The sequence below is a fragment of the Bombus impatiens genome, unplaced genomic scaffold, assembly GCF_000188095.3.
Source record: "Bombus impatiens unplaced genomic scaffold, BIMP_2.2 scf_0543, whole genome shotgun sequence".
Lineage (NCBI taxonomy): Eukaryota > Metazoa > Arthropoda > Insecta > Hymenoptera > Apidae > Bombus > Bombus impatiens.
Genome location: NT_176962.1, coordinates 2,577,449 through 2,589,516, shown reverse-complemented (window position 1 = coordinate 2,589,516; position 12,068 = coordinate 2,577,449). Strand labels below are relative to the sequence as shown.

The 12,068-nt window shown below is 38.5% G+C and overlaps 1 protein-coding gene across 2 annotated transcripts in view; it reads right to left on the bottom strand.

Annotated features, from left to right (window-relative positions):
• The window catches only part of LOC100740629, a 463,615-nt gene that overhangs the window by 400,849 nt on the left and 50,698 nt on the right, over positions 1-12,068 (bottom strand). The window lies entirely within an intron of this gene.

Below are 12,068 nucleotides of genomic sequence, written 5' to 3'. Positions count from 1 at the left end.
CACGAACAAAACAGCAACTACAGAAACGTAATTTCGACGCGATGCCAGTCGAGTGTTGCTCCTATATTTTCACTCGCAGAGCTCTCAGGCATGACTGATAAATAATCATTTTTGCACAAAAATTATATGGAGGAGTGAACGATATGGAATGAAAAATGTGTCAGTTTTTTCCGAGAAAGAACAGATAAATAATGGGAAACTAATATTAATAATAAATGAGAAAAGAGTAATAATTTATAAGAAGTTTTAGTTATTAAACATCTGTTAATCTTAAGTTTAATTTATATTAAAATATTGTAAGCTTATAATAAGATTTCTGAAACATAATATAATTTAGAATCTCCCACGATACACGCAGTAAATGTGCAATTTGTAACTAGAATGTTCGTTTAATAAATGATGGCTCGAATAACGTAATAATGTAATAATATATTTAAACACTCTCCTTTCAAATCTTCAACACTCTAGGTTAATTTCCATCATATCAATTATTCACACGTAATGCCTGTACAAAGTATTCATCACTCTCTCTGTTCCAAATCTCCTTTATTCAAGAAACCTATCAGTCTCGTATTATCTTCGTTATACTAAATATTCAATAACTTGTCAAGCGTATAATATAATATACATCAAAAACTATTTTCATTTACAGCAAAACGATAAATGTCAAATGTTTCAATTAAAACGTTTCATTCGCGAAATTTAATAGAAGATACGCGTATCTCTGGCATAAACTGTGACGATTCTAAAACGTACCACGAACAACCATGCTGTATCAATTTGGCAGCGAGCTTTCGGCAGTGTGTAGAATATACCGGAGCGATACGCGTTCGCCCAACGAGCCTGAGACACATCGAGCGCCCCGTAGACCGTGGAAACGATTATTGCGTCGGTTATAAAACGTAACTACTTCCTTCCGTTGCGCGGTAAAGCGCGACAGTTTTGTAGTCACCCTCGTGTACCGGAGGGTGATAATGGTAAGAGAATGAAGTCCGCGGACAAGTGTCGGTGGTTGGGTGTTTTAAATAAAGGCGCCAGCCGCGTAATGTGATTTTTCGTTACGTGATATCCGTGGGGCTGATGACTCTGCCTCTCCATGCACCCTACTCAACCCTCTTCATGGTAATTGCGGCGTAATCCGCGCGACGGCGCGCGTAATAATCGAGGCGAACCCTGCCAGCTCGAATTCTCAGCTGAGCCTCAAATTTCGCGAGAAGCGTGGTGATTCATTCGCAAGATAAAATCCTTTTATTATATTTTTTTTGTAATTTATTTGCTTAATATTTAGCTAGACCTTTTATACGGCTCTGAATAAATAAATAAAATCACACGTTTCCAACTACCAAAATATTTGTACAAATAAAAAGAAGTAAAGAAATATGCAAATGCGATGACTATTAAACGAAAATGAAAGAACTTACGACAGCGTTTGCGCAAAGAAAACAGCTGCAGTTCGTTAATTTGACGCGTAAGATACCGAGGATATCGTACAATCGTTGTGGAGTATCGGTAGCATCGTTGTTGACGCAGAGATCCTAGCTGGGAAATTCTTGGGAAAATTCCGAGACGTGAACGAGCGTGCCCCTCGTTTCCTCCGATACGTCTGGCGACGATATCTGATCGACGTAAATATCCAATAACACGACTCTGATTTACGCGCACGACAGACGCGTCGTTACAGACCTTTCTAGGCTCAGAATGCGCTTTCGAAAGGTCGAGAAGTGGCTACTGCGAAATGTATTGCCTCCATTGAGAAAGTCACTTAAGAAGAGAAAGATTAAGGTGAAAAAGGTGGAAAGCGAAATTTAATGCATTTTAAATGTTCTATTCATCTGTAATATTAGTTCAATAGTTACACGAAGGAAGTAGATGTAGCGTAATTAAGATGAAATAAATCAAATAAATTTCACCAACTTACGTAAAGCTTCATCTAAAGTAGTACGCGATGTTTGCAACTAATTTAACAATAGACAATGGTCGAGGAGCGAACGAATTACTTCCGTCTTCCAAGACAAACAATCAAAGAATGAGGATCGAAGCTTAAAGAACAAAGAGAAGCCCCGAGGGGATCGAAGTTTAAAGACTTTTAAAAAATTCGGATGTAAAGATAGAATAATATAAAATTCCGGACTGTTCAATTTTTACTGCAAATTAATTTTAAATACATCCACGAAAACACTTGCAAAATTCAACAATTGCTTCTTAATTAATTTGAACTTCTCAAGTTCGACCAAATATTCGTCGTCCGTAACAACTTACTGGCAAAAATTTACAACTCTCAAATTATTCTTCGTACAGTTCATACTCTGGACGATAACAGGAATATCCAGTCGTTCGGTTGTATTGCTTTGTCCATTGTTCCTTCTACCTCTTTAAGCGTGCTGCGACTAAATTTATTTCCGACCATTATTCGTGACATCTCTACGGTGCTCTTCCCGAGGTTCACACTTTGCTCGGTTTTATTATTATATTACCGTTCATCATTTTCTACGGCCTGTCTACTAACTTGTATTGTATTCAAGTTTTACAACGAAATCGCGCTTACTTTCTCATCCTATTTATTTATTTGCCGCTGTATCTTGAATTTATTTCGCATGCAAATACAAATCCCGAACGTTTCGGTCGAATGCAAATACAACAACGGTTATCGATTTTATTACGTATTTTACGATAGAATTTTTATCATATATTGCCTTGTTTCTCTGAGAAGCATAAGAGAAAAAAAGCCAGTGTTATTTTTGACAATGCAAACAATTTTGTACAGAATAGCTTTTGTAACCAAGCAGGTATTTAAATACCGTAATGTTACGTCATAAAAGAAATGGAGCATCGTTGCATGACAGTTTCCAGTAATAACGATTAAAGAAATATAGGAAAATATTGAAAACATTCAAAGAGTTTCTATTACGGTATTTGCAGGACGTAACAAAGCTTTGTTTACATTCCATTCTTTTAATTACGATCCGTAATGTAACGATAACTGCTACAAATAAAATAAATAAAAAAAAATCTTTTATCCGAGCACTGACTTTTCTGCCTAAATTCGACGCAAAGCGATCATTGGCAACCGATTATTGATATTACTGCACGAATTTTGATTTATCAACGTATACAAGGTTTCCTGATAAATTTAAATATGACAAAAATTGCTACAGAATATACAGATATTCAAAATCAGTCCCTATATTCTCCTTTGAAATCTTTCGTAACAACGGCGCGCATTAAAGCGGTGCATCAAGATGCTTCCTATCCTTGAGATGAATTTTCTGTCGTTCCTGGAAGCAAATGGGGAGATTTTCGAGTAATGCCCGAAGGGAGACGAAGTTCCTAGGGCAAACTTGTCGGCACTTGAATTTTGATCGTGTTTACGGAAACGCTTTGTTCCCGTAGATTTGAGTCGAAACCCTGACAAACGATCGCGATTTAATGCGCCGTAAAAATGGAGTTCGAAAGAAGAGGGGTGGGCGTCAGATACTCGGCAAATAGCTTCCGATACATGGTAATCCGAAAGGAATTAAAAGTTTTACCAGCGTCTGACGAGATTCGCAATGGACAGGAAGCTTTGCGAATCGACCTGTTAAAACTTCCACTATTAAAATTATCAAGATCCCCTTGAACCGAGCTCAAGGAACGGGTTTGAAGAAACGGGTACGGGTGTAAATGTTCATCTAGGTCATTTGAAGAAGACGAGCTATACGATGTTATGTAATGGAGTGCACATTTAGAAAAAGAATTGGGCAAAATTATTTTGTTAGTCTCAGCAGTTGAAAATAGTGAAACCTAATTATGTAATATACCTAACTTTACTGGAAAATGCAAGGAGGGATGGTACATTCGCACATGGTAAGTCGTTTCACAGACGTAATATATTTTAGTATGGAGGCACAGTAGAACTCCATATATCGAAACGAAATTTTAGTTAGTGCCCGGTTAAATGAACTTCTGTCGATTAAATCAAATTATTTGAACGAGAAATCGTTAGTGGTGGGTAGAATTAGTGAACTTCTATTAGTACATGAACTTTAGTTATATACGAACTCCTGTCCCCTGATGGGTTCAGATAAATGGAGTTCTACCGTAGTTCACACATCGGTCGCCGCGCAGTCATATTTAATGCGTCCCCTGCCGTGCTGTTTTCACCCGACTTCTGTTTAAGATCCAATCCTGTCATGCGTTTATATTCTTAAAATGTTCTTTTATAGCGTTAACATTCTTTCATTAATATAGTAACTATGGTACATTTTGTTAACTCGTTACTGGAATCCTCAACTTTTTCTAGAAAAAATTATGTCGTATCTTCTTACATTTGAAATTATTTTACGTTACATGTGGAAATTTTTTAGTTAAGGGACAACGTAGTCAAGAGATTAATACGGCAACAACGAGATAGTAAATTGGCGTGTGATCGTCTCATGTGGACGCGCCTTGCGTTTGCATAAGACCGTAACTCGCTAACTTTGAACAAACCTATCTCAGTTGGCAAATTAGACGTGTCAACCTCTGTTTAAACGTTATTTCAATTAACACAGTTTAATCGTCGCTGTGCAAATGAAAGTGGAAAGTGAATTGTATTACGACGGAGTTTTGAATTTCGGTCACGTTGATTTTATCGTAATATACAGATTAATGATTAATTTCAAGTACTTACACGGTGCTTGTACCGTGGAGAGAGCCAAGGGAGATGCATGGCTTACCTAAAACAGAAATTAATAACGTGAGTTGGCAAGTCTTTGGGGTACTATAGTTTGTTTGAAATCAATTGACCGTTCAAGGTCACTGTGGAGTTGCTCTCCGCCACACCGCTTAGGTACCTACTCGGTTATTGTGACACTTCCAGTTCTGCCTGAGAGTTACTACCATAAGTTACACGGTTAGATACGATCATGAAATCTAGTATAACGATCCTTAATATGAAACTACCGTAAAAATAATATCGAATCTATATATGCATGAATTTTTACAATTATATCAGCTCATTACTTCACAATTGTATTTCTTCAACAATTATTAGTTTCTAGATTTCAAATTAGAATAAAAAGCTGCACTCAACTATAGTCTTTTCCTTTCATAAATAAACGAAAGCTCAGATTAAATGATAAAGAAAGTAGCATTCAGTAGCATTAACAGAGCTTTCTTAACTTCTATAATAAATTTCAAAGCGACCTAAATATCGCTTTGTCTAAAAAGTATCATCCAATTGTCTCTCAATTTTGCAAGAGCGCGTAATTAGCTCGTCACTTAAGACGACAGTGGCAAGCGACAAAAGGAAGGGGGTGGGTGCTGGGAAGATTACAGCAAAATGTATACGAACTTTTAAAGGAAGAACAGGATAACGCTCGTTAGCGTTCTGCTCCCGTTCCCCTTTGCTGCTTTTTGTTTACGTTGCGCGATACTATGAGTAGGAAATTGCGCGAAACTTGAAAATATGCACGCCAACCTCTTATTATTCCGGCGCGATTGCGCTGGCGGAACGACGGCAGAAGGAAAGGGGAGTGGAGAGACACGATGTATTCATTGAACCTTTGGCCCCATTGTCCGTACTTTGGCTCTTTTCAACAGTGATAAAACAAATGGCCTTCATAAGTCCATCAGGAGAACTCTCGTCCAAGTAATTTGAAATAGATTCCCGGGTATCTCAGTGCAGTTTGCACGAGCCCTTTCTTCCGCAGCCGGATGAAAACCGATGAGAGGAGCGTATTTCAACCGTGTAACCGTACATACCACCTTTCAATTCTCTCTCTTCGACGACGACGTTATAACCGCGGCGGAAGCGCCGCCGGCGGAAGCGGTGCTACTGAATACCGCGAATTTCGCTGGCATTAAGCGATTCAACCGTCGCCCCTCCTCCTCTCTTGTCGGTCTCTTTGTCTTTTAGCGAATCGTAACTTCCCTGTAACGTTTGACGTTCTTTTCCTGATTCCTCTTTGCTCGATTTTTCCTCCAGTGTTCTGTTCTGCCTGCTTGTTCGATGTTATTGTTATTCGGTAGTGCGACGTACAACTTTCTTCGACATTTTGGTTTTAGTTAGAATTTTAGGGGGGAGTTTGATTCTGATTATCTCGAGGATTATCGATATTAATTGTAGAGGATTATCGAACCTAAGAGTTATCGATGAAAGTAAAAGATTTAATAAATCGCGTTGTGGTTTTTTATGAATGGTTTGTTGGAGTGACTAGTTCGTTAAGTTAACAATTTTATGTTTGAACAAATGAGTGAACGTTGGGGACGAATTCGGCGTTCAGTAGTGGCGAGAGTAATAAATATCAGGAAACGTGAGTTATTCATTTTTCTTCTGGCTTTGCAAGGATCCTGCGCAGGTTCTTAAACACAAGGTCTCCAAGCTCGTTCAATGCGGTATAAATTGCTATTCTTCACGGAATGTTTTATGGTTGCGAAGTGGAAGTAATTGCATAAATTTTCCCTTCGCCTTCGCCGCATTGCATGGACATAAATAACCCGTGAATAGTACACCACTAATATTACACGACTAAAGCAACTTCAAAGCAAGTATTTAAAAAAACATAATTCTTAAAAGAGAAGAGCAAACTATTCTGATAACTACATCAAACAAACGCCAGCAACTAATCAAAGTAAATACTTGAAACACCGATCATGCCATTAGAGAGATGACAAATCACTCTGACAAAATCTAAACACGTTCGTCCAAATTTCCGCCTCCACAAAAACAAAAACTACACGCAAGCTTATCAAGCGAACGCAAGCTACGAACCGGTTACACAATGCCAAACAAGCTCAAAGGCAAACACATGAAGAAGAAGAAAAGCAAACCGCAACAAGCACAACGTGTCCTATTCTTCCCTCTCGCTCTTTTATATCTGTTCTCGTTTCCAGATATCCACCACGAGTAGCAAATTGACCAAAAGCGATTCTCAAAACGGCAAAAGAAAAAAGAAAATAAAGGGAGAAACGAGGCATCGAATAAAAGGTGGTTAGTAGAGAGATCAGAAGAAAGAGAGCCACAGTCCGCATCGATAATACACTCGTTAGATGGACGGTGACATTTATTCGAAGGACAAATTGCCGAGCACAGTTTCGGCTGGTGTTCAATCGGGAAAAAAAGCGATGAACGAAAATTGGCATCGATGAAGGAGAGGGTTGTGCTGACCTGATAGCTCGTCCTTCGTCTCCTATTCTCGTGTTTCTGGCCGTGGCTGGGCATCCCTAATTAGTCAGACACACGCGACTTGCCGTTTCGTCGATTGCGGCCACAACAATGCAGCGTCTCTTGCTACTTGTACGGGGCGACGTTTAACCCACATTTCCGTGAGGATATGTGGCTGATCCTCGAGACGGCGATTAATTAGAAGGTCGAGCGTGATGAAGCACTCGCGTGCTCCTATTACTGTCGATCGTTTAGAAACTGTGTAATCGTCTATTAAAAGATGTTTCTGAAACCGTGGTTACAATAGACGCGAAATTACGCCAACTGTCCTTCTGACGAATGAAACGTTTGAAGACTATGTATTTGATTGTTCTGGTGTTCTTTTTCGAGAGAATGATAATTCATCGGAACAGGTATCCACTGTAATCGTAGCCTAAATATAGCGATATATTAACGCCTTGCCATGCGCATAAATTTGTTAGTAACGTTAGCCAATAACTGGTATTTTTTGGTAAGATTTCAAGCTCGTAAAGTTTATGTAAGAAATCGATTTGCACGTGGCATTAACGCGGTGTCACCGGATACTAACATTTGGCCTGTACTTGATAACACGTTGATGCCATCGAATGTGAAGGTGTTAACATATCAATACTTGGAAAACATAAACCTCGCTTACGTTAATGTTTAATGCAGCAAGGATAAATGTAGGAACGTAAAAGTATCGCGAAGGCAGGTGCGAATTTCATTGCACATAATTTCTTTAAATTGGGCGGAGTTGTAACGATGATAAAAATGCTAATGCGGCCACGTGTCCGGCCAAGAGGGAATCTTGGTACGTGATCGTCGCTTGTAATATAAGGGACGCTTAGAGAATGCGCAAGATTTGATAACACTGAGATATGCATATAAAAATTGAAGAAATTAAATAAGGATTATTCGAAACTTCTTTCGTGCAATGTAAACAATTTATTCCGGAAGTAATTTGAATTTATCTAGAAAAGATGAGGAAATTATACAAGTATCTATTCTAATGATATAAACTCCATTTACGTTTCAAGCCTTAAAGTATTTTAACGATTTATTTAATTTATTAATTTATTTAAAAAATATAGGCATTAATGAGCGATATATACAAACAGAAAAAACCGCGCTCGTAATAGTAGAATGCTGTTGAAAGCTGCGCTCATTTACGAATATGGAAAACACGTAGCATGCTGCAAAATATTTGATGTAATTCCAAACGAAAGTAGGTCTTTTTAAAAAATTCAATTGAAAATACAGAATGCAATTTTTCTATACGAGTCACCGCTTTCGGGAAAATCGATTTTGAAATACGGTTCGGTGCGCGCGCACTTGACTGAAACGGTTCAATGGATCTCTCTACACATCTCTATCGTGTTTGTACACAAAATGTACACGGCCAGTAATTTATAACCGAAAACCTCTACTTTTACAGTAAAAGTACCGCGCACCTTTTGTAACCGAAACGAGAAATTATACGAGCTTTGGTAAAGCCACGTTAACAAGGGTCGATGGCAAATCAATGGAATAAAAAAAAAAAAAAAAAGAAAAGCAGGTCAGTTCGTTCGAATTTACTTCTTTAGTGTGTAAACAGAATGGATTTTATTTTTTAAAGTACTGAAAATTTTGGAATCGATGAATTAAAGAAGCTGCGCGTTGTAACTATGTTTTATAAAGAAATTCTACTCGCATTTTAATCGATTGGCATTCGTTCGATCGCTATTTGTTTTTTTATTACTTACTCATTCGTTCAAAAAAAATGCAAAAAATTCGATCCTAGTTGGCGAACGTTCTAGCCAAACAAATCAGGAAGACCTTTTATTTTACGAACGATATTCTAGCGAAACAACCACAAAGATTTTTCATTATTTCATTTCATTATTCTTTTACGCTGCTATTTTAAGCGAAATATTCCATCGTACCTTATAATTCAGAGAACACAAAGACGTCAAATAAAAAGACATTTAGAAAGTAAACTTAAGATTAGCTTGAAATTCAGTAGTATTGTCTGGTTATAGTCAGACGAACAGAAGAGCTACAACTGTTTCCACTGGGCGTTTTAATTATTTTGACTACTGATCAATTTTAAAACTTGACTAGATTACATAACACCTTAGTATAATAATTTCAAATTTGTGTTGCCAAAACCGCAGATTTTCTCTGATTTTCGTGCCTATCATAAATAGCGCAATCATGCTCTAACTCTAACAAATAAACTAGGCGACAAACTAAGAGCAACCAGGGTGTTTTCCATGCTATTTATTTGAACAATGTTTTCCCAAAAGTTTTCCTCGTGTTGTGCCACGACTTTTCTTCTTTCCCTTGCCTTTTTTCTGCAACACCAGACGCCTCGTAACTCTCGCACAGGCTCATCTGGAATTTAAAAAGAAGCCGAGGCAATACCGCGGCAAGGGCACGGCACCGCTGTAATCTTACTAATTAGCAGCGATGGCCTTTGTAGGCGGTTCCGAGCGTTGTTTCCTTCCGGCACTGCGTGGCCGTTTCATCGTGCGGATGCTTTGAATCTCGCCGTGGCTTAAACGTCTCGCTACCGAGGAAAAGCTGCGTGGGTGAAAGACGTTGGTCTGAAACATTTTCACGATACTCTCTTGCCTGGCCAATTCGTTTTGACCGCTTGGCGTTTTGGCTCGAGACAATAGGAGTTTGGTGTCGTTGGGCTTTCGGCGGTGGGTTTGTTAGCTATTTCTTCCTTTCGTTCCTTTTTCTTCTTTCTCGCGGCCCTTCATACGGCGGTAAGGAGTAAATTACTGCTTAGCTGCGATGCGTCTCTATGGTGCGTACCAATTTTTGTAAGTATCTAACGAACCGTGAAATTAGTTTTCTACGCATGAGCCGGCTAAGCTAGCTTGTAGTCCGATTCTGTGGCAGACACGACAACAGCCGCGTGGATCAACTGAACCAGATACCTGAGACTAGATGTCTTGAAACAAGGAGAGCTTCACAAAGAAAGAATTAAATTTCTAAGTGAAATTAAGATCAAATAATACAAGATAGGAATTACTGAGAGTCAGTTGGAAATATTACGAAGGTCTATATATAACGTACCAGATATTTTTCTACTTATGCGGTCGGATATGTGTCCTAGCAACTTCATTCTTGCTGAGTCAAGTAATAGCATTCTTGCTTAGGTCAGTTAGGTCTATTTAGATGTTAACCTCGATCTTTTCTATCGCAGATGCTAGCGAAGACTCGGAATGTTCTATCAACGTATTTTGACCGTGGTGTTCAACAAGTAGAACAAGTAAAGGGTTAGACAAGTATTTGAGCAACTGTAGGAAAGGTTTCGATAATTCAATTAATGTGAAAAGCTACTTCGAAGTTGACATGGCCTTGAAAGGTCTCTGAACTATCTTGGCCATGGCCACCAAAGTGCTTTAGATGACTTTGACCCGATTTAAACAATCCCGGCCAGTTTCAGATAACTTTGAATAATATTCATACTATCCTGATCATGATCACAAAATACTTCAAGTAATCATGAACTCAGTCTCTCATTTCCAATATATTTAAATATATTTTACTATCAATCTGATGTACGTTCTATTATCATCTAAAAATAACGTTCTTTACGATCATTATCTCCAGCTAAACAAAACACCAAGAAAAGCAGCAGGAGAAGAGAAAAAAAAGAAAATGAATTAGAAACGCGACACGTAACAAGCACCGAACAACCGACTCGCGCGTTTCTCGTCGAGGGAATGTAACGATAAATTTCGCAGAGAACGCAAGATGCCCGCGAAAAAATATTACGCCGGACCCCGAAGGGCTTCGGGTTATGAAGTACGACTCGCTGCGCTGATTTCCACCGCGCAGATAACCGCTGGCAGGATAATTAGATAACGAAGGGTTGCACAAGACGGCCGGGAAGATTTTAATCTTCCGTCGCGGAGGAATTCGTCGCACGTCGCGCCATAGGCACGCGACAAGTTCGGTTTATTCGCGGCAACTCGAAGGGGGCTCTCGGTACCGCGTGGGTCGCTCCAGGGAGATTGATGGCGCGACTAGTCATGTGGTTCTAATTTACCCTCTATTACCACGCCATAAATTTCGCCGGCGAAAAACGCCCCGACCGAGATATCATTATGCCAAGCGAACGAACCTTCGTTGCGGACGATACCAACAGAGGGACCTTATGGCCGGAGAAATGGAAACGTCATTGCTTTCGGGTGCGAACAAGGGTTGTTGGGTCTCGTTACTTTCTCGTTTCGTTCGTTTTATTGGTTCTTCGTAGGTATAGTTTCGTATCTATAAATGTAGGTATTTTCTCTTTTTTTTTTTTTTTGCGTATTCCAGACGAAAGGGAATTGTATTGGATCCTATAATGTGCCGTAGGAAGGATATTATCAGCAAAAGCATATTATTCTAACATAACTAACATAATATTTATTAGAATGTAATGGACAAGGTATTTGATGTTTCGTAGGTAGTAAAAATTCATAGGTGGGATAAAAATATTTACCTATATTCGCAAGGTAATTGAAACATAGGCTACTTTCATTTTCAAATGCCAAATTTGCAATCATAGGTCTATTGTCAGTGTATAAATTCCGCTTTATAAATCCGTCGAGAGGATTTTATTTCTAGTTTATTTCAAATCGTTTTATTTTAAACTTTGCATATGGTGCAGTATTATCGTGTTTCCGATATTTCGATTCATATTTCGACTATCAAAATTATACGGGAAAATGTAAAAATAGGAAAATAGAAATGTATCTCCGATGTATATAACTAATAATTTAAATGTTAATATATGAAACTCGAATTTCAGTTCAACGATTCTCGCGATCAGATTTTCCATTTTTATATTTCACAATCTTCCTATAAAAGCTCTTTAATGAACCAATCTTTTGAAATCTTTGATCACTATGATTTTCACAGCAATGTTTCAGCTTCGAGGAACTAC